Raw genomic sequence first — 18924 nt, 5'->3', positions numbered from 1 at the left:
GTGTTGTCGGCGCCGTCTGTGAAGTAAAATTGTATAAGTGTTGCCGAGTGCCCGGTAGTCGGATAGATCTGCATTGTTGCATTTGCTTTTTGTCTTCTTCTTTTACATGTGCTTTTGGTGGAATTGTATATGTGTGCTTTCCGTTCATCGCGAAATAAATGTGCTTATTGTTGAACTGTTTTCCCGCTTCGCTTCGTCATTTCTTTCATTGAATCCCCATCTTGCTTCACGTAAAGTGTTGGTCGTGGGCTAAGACGCCCGATAATTAATCGAACCGTCGAGGCCGACGAATAACACCGCTCGGTTATCCCGATAGTACGGAACGGGTCGCTTAAGCGGCCCGTGTCCGAAGTCGACCTGCGGCGAGGTGCGATCGCCCGGTCTACCCTCCGTGTGGGTACTTAGGTAGGTCGAATTTGGCGAGCAACCCTATCCCACGCGGGGGCCGATTGGCACGATCGCGGTGAGACCGAAAGGTCCACCCGTGACTGGTTCCCGGCGTTAGTCCGAGAGGGTCACGACTGGATTGTCCGTCCGGTGGGTGACGTGCCGCGATTCGAGTTACGTGGCCGTTCGCACGCCGGCGGGCGCGAATCCGCAACAATATATACATACATATATATATATATATATATATATATATATATATATATATATATATATATATATATATATATATATATATATCTACATATATATATATATATATAGATATAATATATGAAGCTGAGTTTGTGTCTGTGGGTCTGTCTGTCTGTCTGTCTGTCTGTGGGACATAAGCGCTGCCCATTCTACAGGCCACGTCCTCCAGCCATCCAGAAATCACCACCATATTTTTCTCTTCACGTAGCTCAGATTGTTTTGAAGGCCTCATGGACATTTGAAGACTGAGCAACGCATCTTCTGTCATTAAATGAAGGTACCGTTTTGAGGAAAAAAAGTAACATTTTGAATACAACTCAAATGAGGGAATGAATGTTTTGTCTGCAGCGATCGTGGCAGATTTCGAATACACACCGCCCAATGAAGCTATGTTAATTCTCATATAATGCAGAGGGAAGAAAAGAGTGATATTTCATTAAAAAAAAATAACTTTGTGGGACGTCGAATGCAGTTACTTTCTGTTTGCGATAGAGTGACGTGTCGATTATAAACAATTGCAGATAAAAAATAAATTATGGAATCGTTTTGTTGAACAAAATTTAATCTAAATTTTTGACTGATCAAACTAGCCACCTTTTGCAGATAAAACAACCGAACACACTCGTGACATTCTTTCTACAATGGAAATCAAATATTGTTCGGAAAGTTCTTCCCAACACTGATGCAGAAGTTCCCACAAATGTGTTGCACTTGTACGTTGCTTTGCTTTCACCATTCTGTCCAGTCATCCAAAGCCATCTTGATGGGGTTTAAGTCTGGATACTGTGCTGGCCATTCCATGATTTGAAGCCTACCATCTTGTTATTTTCTTCTAAGGTAGTTCTAACATAGCCTGAAGGTATGTTTTGGGTTGTTATCTTGCTGTAGGATGAGCCCCTGACCAACAAGGCGTAGACCAGAGGGTATTGCATGGCACTGCAAAATGCTGTGGTCGCCCTTTTGGTTCAGGATGCCAGTCACTCCGTGCAAGTCGCTGACTGGATCCAGCAAAAGAGCCCCAGCTCATTACGCTTCCTTCTCCATGTTTGACAGTTGGTGTCACACACTGAGGAACCATCCTTTTGCCTACTCGACAGCGTACAAAAACCCTGTGTGATGAACCGAAGATTTCAAATTTTGATTCATTGGTCCATAAGACCTTCTTCCCGTTTTCAGTCATCCACTGGCGGTGCTTCATGGCCCAGGCAAACCTCTTTTTCTTATTTTGCCATCAGAGCAATGGCTTTCTTACTGCCACTCAATCTGTCAAACCTGCAGCTCGAAGTATTCTCTTCACAGTTGAAACTGAGACTTCCTTATTTCAACCAGTGTTAAGCTGTGCTTGAAGCTGCTGTCCTGTGAGCCGTCTATCACGCAAGCTGTTGACTCTCAGAAACTTGTCTTCTGATTGTGTTGTGGTTTTGGGTCTGCCAGACCTCTTCCTGTCAGAGTTTCCTCCAGTTTCCAAGTGCATTTTGATGGTGTCGGAAACTGTACTCACTGACACCTTGGCTCTGTTTGCAATTTCTCTGAAGGAAAGACCTACACTAAGGGTTATAATGGTCTGTCTGTCTTCCTTTGTCAATTGTCTTTTTCTCACCATTATGATAGCAATATACTGTTGTGGGCCGGGGTTCGGTGGCGATAAACGACCACTATGTGGAGCAGTGGAGTCGTCTCCCACCGAGCACCCAGAATTTAGGTCGTGACTCTCGGATAAGTCCGAGAGTTCACGGGTCCCTTAGGCCTAGATCACATTTGCCACGGAGGCCGTGGGGTCTCCAAAATCTACGGCCACTAGCAATTATACGGCGGCCGCAGTATTTCCACGGTCACACAATGTTGCAGTCACATATATTTTTATTTTTCGGGGAGCTTCACAGTGTATTTATAAATTGTGGAGACCGAAAACGTGGGGTTGCCATACGGTCTTTGATTTGATGTCGCACGGTGACCTTAGGGCGTTCCTGCGGCGACCATAGAATTTTCAAGGCAGACGCAAGGTGCCCGCAAGGCGACCGCAGGGGGGCCCTAAGGCAAACGTGCGGCCAGATGGAGGGTAACGAATGGGTTAATTTATTTATTTATTTTTTACCAGTTTTTTTTTCAGCTTGTCGAATTGCAACGGCGAAGGTAGAAATGAAAAAAGTTATAACTCCGCGTTATAATTCCACGGCGACCTTACGGCCTGTAAAATATAGCCATACGGCGTAGGGCCACCCTGAGGCCACCTCAGAAACTCTGCGGCCGCCGCACATTTCTGTCAATTCAGAGGGCGTACGGCCGCCGTATCCTCGCCATAGAGCAAATGTGACTTTGGCCTTAGCAGACCGTGGTCACCAATATTTCGACGGCGTGGGGTAGAGTTAATTGCCTAATTTCAACATACCTAAATACCCACGTCATCCAACTACCAGGGAAAACCACACCCTCGACTGACTGTCCGAATCGAGTCGCTATCACCGACAGGAAGTTACCAAAGCCGTGCCGGACCAAATGAACAATTTACGGCATGAACAACCTTAAGGCCCAGTCACACCTTGATGTTTTAGCCAGCTTATGCTGATTTTTGGAAATTTGTGTAAAACGCTGGTACACGTCGAATACGTTATGGGTAAGTTTTGATAACATTGAGAGCACGCTGAAAAACACTGCCATACATCATAGTACGCTGGCTTTAAACGTTGTACTTTTCGGTTGTCCTCAAATTTTCCATGCTTGAAATTTTAAGACATGCCAGCGTATGACCCACACGTTCCGCTACGCTGGCCATAAGTTGTAGCCACGTTATGCGATCGTTGACACACATTACTTGTAAGGTATTCACGAGTCGAAACACGTCAAGGTAATGGTTAGCGTCAGTGTTCCAGACTCCCTGTTTTTTTTTTTTTTGTTTGTTTTTTTATAGGTATGACGGTGATGTCGACACTTCGATTTCTAGTGCGGTTATGATTTAAATCGTTGAGCGGCAGCCTTTTAATAGGCTACGTCACGTGATCGTCGGCGATGCGTGCAGCGCGCTATGCATAAGTTAGACTATAGTTGGGCATAGGTTGTGAAGGCCGACAACAGGTTCAGCATTCGTTGGTATACGTTATCTATAACACAACGAAACGTTCTGTGTCCGTTACTCATACGTTATACATAAGACCAAGTCGTTATGAATAAGTCCGAATCTTTAAAAAAGACATCAAAAGTTCAACGTAAGCCAGCGTTTTACATACATTTTAATACGTTGCCATCGCTGGCTAAAACGTCAAGGTGTGACTGGGCCTTTAATAATTCTCAATACGCACCTTGCTCGGCCAATGGAGGAAAGCACAGAAAACGAGCTGGTACATTTAACAGGGGTTTATTTATAACAATAATCGGGGAGGGGGACACAGAGCAGAGTTATCATAAATAAAAGGCAGGCAATGTACAATGAGCAAAAGCACTTAACAATCCTACTTAAAGACGGGGCCCACGGACGGGGACACACACACACGCACACACACGCACGCACGCACGCACGCACACACGCACACACGCACACACGCACACACGCACACACGCACACACGCACACACACACACACACACACACGCACACGTGGGTCTTTCATCGGTAGAGCCGTGCCGGGGTACCTGTCCCGCCTCGTGCGGTCACTCCAACCCGAACCACCACGGTGGGACTCGAACCCATGACCCGAAGTCCACTGCCCACGACCCTGGCTGCTTGGTCACCAGACTTGCCCTCCAAAGGACCGCAGACCGCTCCAACCACGACCACGGCCGTCTGCAGAGCCCTCGTCGACAACCACTCAGCCACATCGACAGACCGCTCGTCGATCGCCACGATCTCTCTGCCGAGCCCTGGTCGTGACAACCACTCGACTCTTCTGAGGTGGGAGGGGTCTTTTCTCCTTGCCATTAGCCTCCTGATTGGACGAGTGGTTGTCGGACGACTCGTGGTCACCTCCCGATTGGCTGGGGCGTGCGTGTCATGCTCGCCCTCCGCTCATTGGCTGGAGTAAATGGTCCATGCCCTCCCTTGGGGCGGAGCCTCGATCCAAAGCGACGGAGGCTCCGCCCACGTCCTCAGCCAAAAACACGTGGGAAATGGCGACTGGGTGGAGTGAGGGACGGTGGCCTTGTTGTTGTCGTTGTAGTTGTTGTAAAAACCTAACTAAAAAATAACTCGTAGCGCACACACGAAATTCCCATTAGACAGACGGATGGATTCTAACTATAAGCACAAACTTATCGAAATAACTGAACTCCAGGGACTTTGGCTGTCTGTGTGCACAAGGTTTCCAAATCCGGAACAATACTACTTCCTGCAGTGCAATATTGTCCAAATAATGCTTCAGAGGGTGCAGCAACACAGTCTGTTCCAACACTGCTTTTATACAGACAGAGGGTTTGTAACTAATCAACAAAAGTTGGGACACCTGTAGGAATTGTTTGCATCAACGTTCAAGGCCTAATTTACTTCCATTGCTGCAGAACAGCTGCAGTTGTGGCACAAATAAGTGTGATTTGTTTTGGCAGAATCCTTCAAATGGTGATGCAAGCCTGAAATTTGGTACGAACGTTCCTTCAGGGTCACTCTGCAAGAAAAATGTGCTCGCCACGTGGATTATCAACATGGCGGCCATTTTTTTCCAAGATGGCCGCCAGGGTATGAAAAAAACAACTTTAAACCATAAAAAATCGCCAGAGATGTCGGATTTATTACATCTTGATGTCGATCTATAGGTTTTAGTCCTTGCTAGGGCTGATTCTTGAGTGTATTGATCGATTTCATGAACCAATAAATCGATTTTAGGACTTACGTAACAAAAAAATAAGTCAAATGACAACTATTGTGCAGGCTTCGAATACAAGTAAATTGGTTCTCATCGCGTTATAGATGGGGACGGTTAGAATTGTTGGAGATCTTGAACAGAGCTTGTATTTTAATTGCTCAAAATAGTTGTTGCCCCTCCATAGGACTGTTAATGCCAGGGTGGCAAAAAGGATGAGCTCTCTTTGCCTACAAAATGCCCTAAATGGCAAGTGAAACAAAGCCTCTAGCAGTCAAGCTCCAACTACAGCCTTCTCATGGTGATAGTGTTTCCACAAATAGTGGTGGTGAGAAAGGCGAATCTCTGGCACCTGAAAACCAGACAGCTCTGGGCAGATGAAGCTCATTAGGAGATGGAAAACTCTGAAATAAAACCACTTGCGACCAAAATGCAGCCACAAGGATCTATAGGACCCTGACACATTGTAACCATCAAAGGTGATGGAGGAGCTATAAGTGTGATGGAGGACCCATCAGCTCTCAGAAGGTGGAAGGTAGCTGGACCAGAAATCAGTCGTTTAGTTGCCAACTATGAAACAGTATCAGGAACCAAAGATACAAAGAAAAGCAATCGTCACCACGAACAAACAGCGACAGTTCAGAGGACCTTCTTTGAGAAAGTCAAACAGCTCACATTGGTAATGGAGGAAATGGGTAATCCCTTTGAAGAGGAGTCAGGAGATCTTACGCTCGACACCAAGGACATCGCGGATCCTTCCGCTGCTCAGATAATTGCAATGCATCACGAGAGAGGGAAAGAAAAGTTCGATTCCTTCATGGCTAATCTACAATGTGAGAATGACTCCTCCTACTACCAGCCTATCAAAAAGAACAGGATAACCTTCTTCAAAAATGAGCAAAAGTCTGCAAGCAAATCCGAGACAAAGTTACTGAAAGAAGACTGCCATTTGTTTTCCTGCCTCTTCATCTCCTGCCAAAACAGACCGTGTGACCTGCAAGAGTTCTTCAAACACGAAAACCAGTCTTTTCCGGCCCCACTCAGTAACAAGGGGAAACTACACACATGTACGAAATCGGATGTAGTGGATGTACAACAAGCCAAAGTGACGCTTCCAGAGAAAAAGCCAGAATCTGACGTACTCATTGTGGATGGAGCTGCGCTGATAAATATCGTAGCAAAATGAACACCAAAGATATTTGAAGAGTATGCCAGAAAGAATATTCTTCCAAAAGTCGAGTACTACAGCACGAAACACAAGAGAACCGACATCATCTTTGAGGTGTATCATCAGTCCAGCCTGAAGTCAGAGGCAAGATCTCAACGAGGAAAGGCCGTCAGAAGGAGAGTAACAGCGACAAGTAAAACTCCCTCGAATTGGAAGAGCTTCCTTAGAGATAGCACCAACGAAACAGAGCTATTCCATTTCCTTGCCGATGAAGTGTCTGAAATGACAACCGGCAATCCAGTAATCATGACTAAAGGAGAAAATGCCATAACCACCACCAGCGACACCAGCGTTAACCTACAGGAAGTGGCCCCATGTACCCATGAAGAAGCAGACACGTGAATATTCTTACATGTTCGGCATGCAGCCACCGAGGGATACAAGTCTCTGATGATTGAAGCTAATGACACGGACATTGTAGTTATTGCCATATCCCTTATGCCTTCTCTTGCCGCAACAGGTCTTGAAAAAATGTGGGTTGCATTTGGCAAAGGGGAGCACAGGAGATGGATCCCTATCCACGAAATTATGTCTGCCATAGGACCAGAGAAAACGAGTGGGATGCTCTTCTTCCATGCCTTCACCGGTTGTGATGTTGTATCAGCTTTCAATGGCAAAGGGAAAAAGACAGCATGGCAGACATGGAATGTATGTGATGAAGCGTCAGTAATCTTCACGAAACTTAGTCAGTGCCCATCAAAGATTGAGGAATCTTTCCATCAAAGAATGAGCTGCATATCAAGCAGGACACATTTGGAGCCAGGCAATAGTCCGCCAGCCAAAAGCTCAGTGTCCGTCCGAGTGGAGTTGGTTCAAAGAAGATGACTCGTGGAAGGTCTTCTGGACTGCCCTTGATCCCATAGCTAAAAGCTGCCAGGAGTTAACAAAATGTGGATGCAAGACACAATGTAGTGGAACGTGCAAATGCTATCGTTACGGACTAAGTTGTACCCCACTATGCAGTTGTAATTGTCAGACCTAATCAGAACAATGAACATTGTAGAGCAGAAAAACATGGCGGCCATCTTGGAAAATGGCCGCCATATTGAATTTTAAGTGGGTAGCAGTTGTATCTCATAGAGTGACCTAAAATAAATATTTCTGCCAAATTTCATGCTTGTATCATTCTTTGAACGATTGTTATTGTTATCTGTTCTTATTTTGGGTGGTTGTCTGGCAGCCATCTTGGAAAATGGCGGCCATGTTGGAATTTCAAGTGGCGATCACTTTTTTCTCATAAAGTGACATAAAATAAATATTCCTGCTAAGTTTCATGCTTGTATCATCATTTGAACGATTGATCTTGTTATCTGCTCCACAACAGTTGCTAACCCATTACTTGTTCCCTGAAAAGGGCCTTTTTTAAACAACTCTGAAATTTACATTATTTTTCATTTTTTGGTAACCTAAACTTTTTTTAACCTCTGGAAGTTTACCGCTGAGCTTTGTACCATTTCAGGTTATTCACTGGACTTCAACTGCTTAAATTTCAGTAAAAACTGGAAAAATGTCCAGAGGTAGAAAATTGTAGTGTCCGGAGGGCAGCGGGATTCGGATAGCCATGAGGATTGTCGAACACTGTTTATTGCCCGTCCGGATGCTCACTACTGCAGACTACACAACGCCTCAGGCGGCGCGAACACCTATATCCCCCGCAGGCACATGACCACTCCAAAACCACTCCTCCACGCCTCCACAATGCTCCCCGCATTGTGCTCTGCCCCACAGGCCACTACACCACACTCCTCCCTCCTAAAACTACGATTACAAAATGACCACCATAATGATAAGCATAATCGACATAGAATACCATGACATAAAAGCAAAAAGGTACAAAAACGATAATAATCAAAAAGCATAGGCACCCCCCTCACAGAAAACAACCAGAGCCAAAAATGGCATCAATCAGGCGGCCGTGCACCAAACCCAAACGAGACAGCACAAAAGGAACCGTGCTTCATCTGCTACCCACAACCCTAATGCCGTTGGTGCCACCCGGCCCATAACTCAGCCCTCCACCCCATCACACCATATAATGTGTTGACGTGAGCGAGTTGAATTTCAAAGCAATGACAGGTGCTCGGAAACTAAGTTGCACGACGAACCCACAAAACCCTGACTACGTTAAAAGATATCAAGAAGCAAGTTGGGAAGCACAGCATCACTACGCAGCAGAAGCGCCCCCAGGCGGCTCATGATTGCACGCCCTCCGCGGAGGTTGCGATGACCTCTCGAGCGAACCTCCCCCGGCACCATCAAACGCCCCCGGCCGACAAGGCGGCACATCTCCCCCAGACAGACCCGAATCAGATAAACATTCCGAGCCTGGAAGCCCCGTTGTCTGGAAGCCCCGTGGCGCCAGCGCAGTCGACCTTGGCGAGAACAGAGGTTTGTGCCGCCCGGCGCCAAGCCCGTCTGATCTTGGGCGGTGACGCTGAACAGCGCCGTCGGCTGGGCGCACCATCAATCCCATAACAAACCCACGCATCACAATCAGCCGAGATCTCAACGCACGTCCGAACGGCTTTGGCGAGAACAGAGAGTTGCGCCCAAGGGCGCCAGGCACGTCTGACCTTGGCGAAAACAGGGGTGGGGGTAACGCTAAACAGCGAACCAGCCCCGGCCCTGAGCCAAAACCGCGCATCCAACCCAACCCAGAAAACCATGCACGTCCACATGGACAGTAAGCGCAGCCTGGAGACATATCCGTGTCATACAACAACAAAAACATTGTCTGCTCCAATACAACCTTCCCCTCACGTACAGTGCGTCCTCCCAGCATAATCCCCACACATGACAGGGTAGCGAACCATGGGCTGCCCTCACAGCTGGAGATCGGCAAGACCTCTTTATTCACCATGATCGCCCCCAAGCCCTTCACATCACATCGATCATATCGGACATCCCATCGATTGATCCCAGCCAAACATATTATGCTCACATGCGAACTGTTGGCATTTATTTTAACAAGGTTAAATTGCATCACTCGCGCAACGAAAATCAAATACGTAACAATCAGCAACCCATGAATCACATCGCGTGTCCGTCTCTTGGTTGTCGTCGTGACGTTGCGATGACCTGCTTGTCGTCGATGGTCGCGGTCCGCGAACTTCTTGAACGCGACTGACTCGCTCCAATCCCCCGCTGAAATCGCCTGAACATCACGGGTGCGCACCGTACCACGAGCGTAGCGGGAGCGCGAGAGCCCGTCATCGCTGGCACGGCTCCCGTTGTTCCAGACCCGCATACCGTCGTCGCCGGAGGCAATGAACAGCAGCCCACGTTGCATCGTCGCGGCTGCTGCCGCCAGAACCTCACCCTCGGGTCTCGAAGGAGGCACAGGTGCACCTGGAGGTACGAATTCTGAAACAGGAACCGCGAGCCCCTCCCCTCGCACCACGAACCGCGGGAGCGCAACCCGCTGACCCTGATGGGCAACCAAGACGTGTGCCCTGCCAACCGCCGGTAGTGCTTCACCGGCATATGTGTGCAATGCGAGGGAAGCACGAGCGGACTCAACTCGACACACCATCAGTGCCCCGATCATCTCGACCTCCACTGGCATTGGTCCTGTCACCTTCGGACCAATTGAAAACAGGTTCAACATTGGCAGCATCAGTGCCCCGATCATCTCGATCTCCACTCTAATTGGTCTTGTCACCTTCGGACAAATTGAAAACAGGTTCAACATCGGCAGCATCTCCTGCTCCGGGTCGTCGGGATCGCTAGGCCCAGGCTGCAAGACTCGACCCGGGGCGTAAAAGTGTACGCCATGCACAAAACACCGTACCGGCAGTAGGTCTCGACCCGGGACGAAGGGGTCGCTTCGGACACCGCCATCCATGACCGGCATGATGAGCACTGACTCTCGGCACACACACCGTAGACGTCCCCGAGTGCTCAGACCGCCGTCCGACTGACTGCATTGCAACGTTCGGTCACGACCCGCGCCGAAGACCATGCGGGCGGCTGTGCGCACCTGGAACATCGCACTGACCCCCAGATCATCTGCTGCGCACCGACCATCGAGACCCCGGACATTCCTCAGAGCTTGTGCGACAGCAAACGCTGTCGGAGTGGAGGCGTGGAGGAGTGGTTTTGGAGTGGTCATGTGCCTGCGGGGGATATAGGTGTTCGCGCCGCCTGAGGCGTTGTGTAGTCTGTAGTCATGTGCATCCGGACGGGCAATAAACAGTGTTCGACAATCCTCACAGCTATCCGAGTCCCGCTGCCCTCCGGACACTACAATTTTCTACCTCTGGACATTTTTCCAGTTTTTACTGAAATTTAAGCAGTTGAAGTCCAGTGAATAACCTGAAATGGTACAAAGCTCAGCGGTAAACTTCCAGAGGTTAAAAAAAGTTTAGGTTACCAAAAAATGAACTTCATGTCCTCGTCCTTTAGCCGTGGCCTCACAGAAACCATTCCCGAGGTTTGCAAAGCAGAAATAAAACGAACCCCAAGTGCGGGTGTCGTCCACTCAACGTGACTCGCAGGCGCCGGCGGGACATCAGGCTGCAGGACTCGAACCGCCCAAAGCCGTGCGTGTGAAACTCGCGATGCGCTTCCCTGGGACCCTCGCCCGGTGTTGAACTTGAACCGCGCGAGTTGCGCTGAGTTACTCGCTGCAGCGACCCAATCGCCCCGGCCAAAGACTCCAAGTCAATACCGACGTAACCCAGGCACTTTGCACACGCCGATCCGAAACGGACTCGTCGCCAACTGTAGTGTTCGGAGGGCAGCGGGACTCGGATAGCCGTGAGGATTGTCGAACACTGTTTATTGCCCGTCCGGATGCACACTACTACAGACTACACAACACCTCAGGCGGCGCGAACACCTATATCCCCCGCAGGCACGTGACCACTCCAAAACCACTCCTCCACGCCTCCACAACGCTCCCCGCATTGTGCCCTGCCCCCGCAGGCCACTACACCACAGTTCTTGTCAGACCTAATCAGAACAATGAACATTACAGAGCAGAAAAACATGGCGGCCATCTTGGAAAATGGCCGCCATATTGAATTTTAAGTGGGTAGCAGTTGTATCTCATAGAGTGACCGAAAATAAATATTTCTGCCAAATTTCATGCTTGTATCATTCTTTGAACGATTGTTATTGTTATCTGTTCTTATTTTGGGTGGTTGTTTGGCAGCCATCTTGGAAAATGGCGGCCATGTTGGAATTTCAAGTGGCGAGCACTTTTTTCTCATAAAGTGACATAAGATAAATATTCCTGCCAAGTTTCATGCTTGTATCATCATTTGAACGATTGATCTTGTTATCTGCTCCACTACAGTTGCTAACCCATTACTTGTTCCCTGAAAAGGGCCTTTTTTAAACAACTCTGAAATTTACATTATTTTTCATTTTTTGGAAACCTAAACTTTTTTTTAACCTCTGGAAGTTTACCGCTGAGCTTTGTACCATTTCAGGTTATTCACTGGACTTGAACTGCTTAAATTTCAGTAAAAACTGGAAAAATGGGGGTGTTCTAAAACTTTCGACCAGTAGTGTGTGTGTGTATGTGTGTATGTATGTATATATTGTTGCGGATTCGCGCCCGCCGGCGTGCAGACGGCCACGTAACTCGAATCGCGGCACGTCGCCCACCGGACGGACAATCCATTCGTGACCCTCTCGGACTAACGCCGGGAAACAGTCACGGGTGGACCTTTCGGTCTCACCACGATCGTGCCAATCGGCCCCGTGTGGGATAGGGTTGCTCGCCAAATTCGACCTACCTAAGTACCCACACGGAGGGTAGACCGGGCGATCGCACCTCGCCGCAGGTCGACTTCGGACACGGGCCACTTTAAGCGACCCGTTCCGTACTATCGGGATAACCGAGTGGTGTTATTCGTCGGCCTCGACGGTTCGATTAATTATCGGGCGTTTTAGCCCACGACCAACCCTTTACGTGAAGCAAGATGGAGATTCAATGAAAGAAAAGACGAAGCGAAGCGGGAAAACAGTTCAACAATAAGCACATTTATTTCGCGATGAACGGAAAGCACACATATACAATTCCACCAAAAGCACATGTAAAAGAAGAAGACAATGCAATATTACACAAAAAGCAAATGCAACAATGCAGATCTATCCGACTACCGGGCACACGGCAACACTTATACAATTTTACTTCACAGACGGCGCCGACAACACATATTCCCAAAGCAAAAGAAAAGAGAACCACCCTCAAGGATGAGGGGGGTAGGCGGGCCTGGGGCCGAGACCGTGTCGGGCCTACCCGTCCGATGATGAGACGCGGAGCGGCGGTGGTGCCTCGACTCCGCGGGCCTCGCGGACAGTGTCTGGTAGGGGGTGGGAAGGGGGCCCCCTTTGTCGCACTATCTCAGCGCGGGGGGAAACAGGAGGGGGTTGCTGATGCTCGGGGGAAGGAGGATATCACCCTGTCTCGGGTCCCGCGGCGAGCATCTCCTCCTCCACCTCGGTCGCGTTGCTGGCCTCTCCCTGTGCAGCTCCCGGCACCGACGCGAGCACCCCCTCGTCCGCCTTCGCCGCCGTCACCTCTCCACAGCTCCGTCCTCTTCACTCTGACTAGTACCACTTCTTTCCAGCTCTACCGACGACTCTCTTGAACTCCGTACACTCAACTCAACTTCCAACTCTTAACTAACTTGACTGACGAACGCAGCCGTTTATATAAGCCCCGTGGCTTCGCTCTTTCACCCTTGACCCTTTGCCTCCGACCCTTCACCTGGCTCCCCATTGGCCCGAGGAAAAGTGGGCGTGAATGCTTTTTGATCCATGAATTTGCATATAGCGACCGCCCTCCAACGCCCTGGAGGCGGGGCCAAATCGCCCCTCGCTCACCGATTGGACGGAACAAAAGTGGGCGTGAGTCGTTTTTGATCCGTTTTCTGCGGAAAGTCTGTGATGTTTTTGAACACGCTGCTCGGTGCGCGCCCCGCACGAGTCCAGCATCGGCGCCCACGAGTGGCGCGAGATGGTGTGGATGAGATGGTGGCGAGTTGTGACGGTAAAGGTCGTGGCGGTTGTGGTGAAGCGGCGTTGTGGTTGGTGGTTGTTGTTGTGAAGCGGCATTGTGGTTGGTGGTTGTTATTGTGAAGCGGCGTTGTGACGTGGTTGGTGGTGGTAATAATGGCGGCTGGTCCAAAATAAAGATAGTAAAAGAAAAACGGCTATCCTGAAGAGTCGCAGCCCGCATGAATGACATTTATTCCCTCTAGACAATGGGTTTGGGCCTAACTACACATATACTTACAGAGATATCTCACCTTAGGGACCTGAATGGTGGTTTGCGAATTTGGTCAACCACAACACTACCCCCTCCCCTTTTTACAGACTCGTCCCGAGTCGTCAAATTCTCGTGTGCCATCATGTGTAGTTTTCCCCGAGTACATTTTACCTACGGATCCCTGAGTGCGACATTCATGGTATTCGTGTCCCCAAAATAAATAACCTAAGGGCTGAGTAACTACCTAAACAAACTCACTCACACGGACGACTTAAATAAAATTGCCGGCGCTAAGACAGACATGCCAGGGGCGCACTCATATGTACAGTACATCTGAACCTTAACTTACAAATTTTACACTAAACCATGGCCAAGGATCACTGAACTCTGCAAAAAGAAAGCAGTTAGCAGGGAGCCAAGCTGCTCACATGCAGTCTCTGGCTCAAACAATGCAGGTGACGGGGAACGTGGCCGGCTGCTCACACGCAGTCCAAGGCCTTCCCTCTTGAACTGAACGCAGTGAACCACAACGGTGCATGGGCTGCACAAAGCAGTCTCCGTGCCAGCTCAAGTGGCACACGCAATGAACACAACGAATGGATGGATGAACACAAACACGGTGCACGGGCCGCCACTGCAGGCCCGTGTTGTAGCTGCCAACAGGGCAGTTCTTGCAGCTTGCAAACTGTTGCCTTGATCCTGGCGCACATGGCAATGAACAGGGGGGGGGGGGGCAAAGCAAAAATTGAACGGGGCTGGTGAACAGGGGCAGTGGGCATGGCATGGCAAAGGCAGCAGGCAAACACAGCCCGCAGAAGAAGGCCGCTGCAGGCAAACACAGCCGGCAGACGAACTGGCCGGCACAGGCCTTGAAGAAAAACAGCCAGCAGATGAAGTGGCCGGCACAGGCCTTGCTGCACAGCAGCTGCAGACGATCCAGTCGGCACAGGCCTTGCAGCACAGCAGCTGCAGATGAAGTTGGCCAGCCTTTGCCGTTCCGTGGAGGTTGGTGGAGGGAGTGTGGTGGTGCTGGCCACTTGGAAGGCGGGCTCGGACCTACCTACCTGTCTCCCTCCCACCTATCGCCTTTGCCTGTCACTGTACATACCCACTCCCTTAATTTGTCAAACCCCAATTTAGCCCCAACTTTTTTTTTTTTTTTTTTTTTTTTACTTCCCCACTATAAATCGTCCCCTAACCCCCTTTATCGTCCTTGTTCGGCTAACCTATCCTGTCACCTAGCCTACTCCCAACCCCTACGTTCCCTTCCCGGAGGGGAGTAAGGGAGAGCTAACGTCCTGTGTCGAGGCCCAACGAAGCCCCAGAATGGCCTCCCCAGAGTTCAGCGATCTAACCCAAAGTGGGTCCAGCGGCCCACAACGAGAGCGAGGGGATGGATGGTGCGGAGGGGTACACTTCCTAATCTACCCTAACCATTAACTGTTAAACTACCCCGGGGCTTTCAACAAGCGCCTCTCGCTTAAACTATTGGTTCTAACAACCCAGATTCCCGTCGCCTGTGTTGGTGTCCTCACAATTTCAGGCCTCGCCCCCCAATTTTCTCTCCGTGCCCTCACACGGTCTCATGGCTGGGACACGTGGCTCCCTTTGGCAGGCACGACCCTCTGCCGATTCTCCGACGATGGCACCCCCGGGCACTACACTGCCTCCGAGCCTACCAGCTCCCTAAACACCGGGGAGTGCCCCCCATGGCACCTCCCCTGAAACGCACACGTGGCAGGCTGGCTTCCCAGGCCCCTTTCCGAGGGTCACCCGTGCCCACAACACTGCCCACGCAGCTAATGGCGCCCCGGGCCCCCGCACCAAGCAGGCGCACCCGTGCCCACTACGCTATCCCGGCCCCCCATGGGCCCTTGGCCTACCACGGCCGACTAGCCTGGTGCCCGGGGTACCCACTCAGCGATACTCACCTTTCGCAGCCACGCTCCCAGCCCGTCAACAGGGCTCCTGCACCCCTCCAAACGGGTTTCGAGCCTACACTCCCACCAACAACAAAACGACCTCCATTTTTCAATTTGACTAACCCAGCTAACTCACTTTACTCTGACCCGGGGGTCCCTTGGGCGGGAGTCACTCCTCCCCCCAATCACTCATCGCACCATGCATTCCCCATTCGCTCCATACACACAGACCCGCTGGCCTCACTCTCTCATCATGTACTCACCTCACAACTCTTCAACACACACACCGCTGAACTCTGCCATCCTTCTAACTACCTCCCCTAACTAACTCGTGCTCCCACGTCGTCCCTTAAACTACAGCACGTTCCATTTAACCTACGTAGCTAAACTACGTCCCCTCTACACATTCACTGTCTGTCACTGTCTCCGAATAATCCCATTTTCCCATCCTAAATCTGGCTACAATCCCTCTAACTAATCCATTCCACGGACTCCATGAGGACTTACCCCTGCCCCATGGAGTCGGTCTAACTAAGCTAACCCTTCCCCCTAACTAGTTTCCATCCTGTGCCCTAGGGTAAGGGGGTCTTCCACCCCTTGCCCAGGAATCCTGTGCACCCGAAAGTGAGGCTTACTGTTTTCCTTTTTTTTCATGCGCATCACCAGCGCGGCAACTCAGAGCTCGCGCACTTTGCACCTGCCCGTGACGTCATGCAGCTGCACGTGTTCCTCGTCCCTCCTTGGACGGTACCATCCGGCAGGGATACCCCTCCTGCCGGATTCCAACCCCACGTGCAGCCATGGCGTCACCGTGCGCATAAAAAAAAACACAAGCCCCACGTCTCGAGGGGTTCCCCACGCGAACACATGTGCTTTGCCCGGTGGAGCTTAACACACACGATCGCGTGGAGAACCGGTCCGGTCCAAATCCGTAATCCTGCCTAAACTTTGTCCGTCCGCAGGATCGGCAAATCCACCGCTGGCGTTTCCGGACCGGGACTTCACTCTCGCAAGCGAGCACGTGGGGGCCTCGTGCGTTGCACAGCACGGACCTCGTGCTCACTGCTGGGTGAACCCGGCACGGTCCCCGAAACAACTACAGCCGCTACTCGGCTTTCTTTCTTCTGTCGCCGTCGTCGTCGCCATTCGACACACGCACTCCCGCGTGTTACGACGCTCACACTCCACACCATTACATTCACACCGGGAGACGCGGCTGCGTGCTCCCGCATGCCAACCGACATCTCCCTCACATACCGCTCTCACACACACGGTCTCCCTTGCATAAACCATACCACTCACACGTGGTGCTCCATTCACTCGCGGTTCCTCATCCACACACCGTGCCTCACTCGTACACCGTGCCTCACTCACACACGCGGGGGCACTCAACCGCGGTGTTTCATCCACACACCGTCCCTCACTCACACACGCAGGGGCACTCACCCGCGGTTCCTCATCCACACACCGTGCCTCACTCACACACGCGGGGGAACTCACCCGCGGTGCCTCATCCACACTGGCCGTTTCATCCACCCACACGGCCTCACTCACACACGGTGCCTCACCCACACACGCGGGGGCACTCACCCGCGGTGCCCCATCCACACTGGCCGTTTCATCCACACACACGGCCTCACTCACACACGGTGCCTCATCCACACACGGCGTGCTGGGAAGCACGTACTCTGGCACCATCGCCACCACACCACTCACACACGGGGTCGCTTTCACACACGGGGACGCACTCACACCTTGCATCACACACACCGGGACAACCACACTGGGGATTCGTGTCCCCACAAGGGTCTCCGGGGCCTCTATACCCCCCAAGCTCTCCGTGCACCTGTCCACAGCACTCCTCCCCTCGACCTCGCAAAGCACGACCGAACTCACCTGGTCGTGACTCGCCTCAAGGGGGCATACTCCCTCCCCTCGTTCCTGGAGGAGGCCTGTACTGTACTGAAATGGGAGATGCTTAGCAGGCAGACACGAAGCGGAGGAACAGTCGAGCCGGGCTGTGTTGCACGAGTGCGAGCGCGGGCGTACTGTGCCCGCAGCTCCCCTTTATTCCGTACTCGGTACATTCACGAGCCGGCCGACTCCAGCATTACTACGACGCCTCAGGCGGCGCGCACACCTCATATCCCTTGCCGACCCCCACGGCCACCTCCCATCATCACGCCCACCATGCAACATCACCATGCCCTTCCCCATAGGCCCGCAGACTCCACCACAAGGCCATCCAGCTGCTCGCACCGGGCCTCCACCCAGTCCACCAGCTCACCCCCATTGTACTCCACTACCTCCGTGTGTGTGTGTGCGTCACTTACCCTGTCTTCATCGTGTAGTCTTCCCTCTATCGTTCCCATCTCCCGTGTCTCTGCCAACTCAGTCACCTCTTCACCCTTTATCTCCCTTGTCTCAACTATTATTTCCGTTGTCGTCACCTCGTGTCTCGTCTCGCACGTTTTGGTCTCCCCATTTAATTTTTCCCTTTCGGTCATCGTCACGACCCTCGCCCAACACGCCCCCCGAATTATTTTTTTACCCGTCTCCACCGCGGGCCCGACAGCCGTTGCACCCCCTTCCAGCTCGTTCGCTCCCACACGTGGAGTCGCCATTTTTATCTCCCTGGTCACGGCCTTCATGCCCGCCTGCAGGCATCGGCCCATGTTCTGCGTCTCACCCCGCAGCTCTTTCATTTCTTCCCTCATTTGCTGTGTATTCGCATCCATCGTCGTTTTCACTTCGTCCATTTGCTTGTTCATTCTGTTTATTTGCTTTGTATTCGCATCCATCTTTTCGTTCATGTTCGCATTTATCTTCGCTGTCATTTCCGCCAGCATGGCGCATAGCTGGGCCATGTCGGGTGCGCTTGAGTGAGCCGTTTCGGCAGGGGTTGGGGAAGGGTTTTGGTGGAGAGGGGAAGGGGAGGTGTCATACACCGCGGCCGCTGCCGCACCCATTTTGGGCTCTGGGTTCAGTTGGGCGAGTTCGTTTTCCTGTACAACCAACATTTCCTGCACGGGGATTTCATCCTGAGCCATGGATTCGACACATTCTACATCCATTTCTAATACCCCCGGCTCCCGCTCGCCTTGAAACGCCATCTTGCTTCTCT

Source organism: Eptatretus burgeri, chromosome 1, assembly GCF_056783735.1.
Source record: "Eptatretus burgeri isolate ZD-2024b chromosome 1, Ebu_testis_v1, whole genome shotgun sequence".
NCBI classification, from domain to species: domain Eukaryota; kingdom Metazoa; phylum Chordata; class Myxini; order Myxiniformes; family Myxinidae; genus Eptatretus; species Eptatretus burgeri.
Note: the sequence above shows the minus strand (reverse complement) of the source record.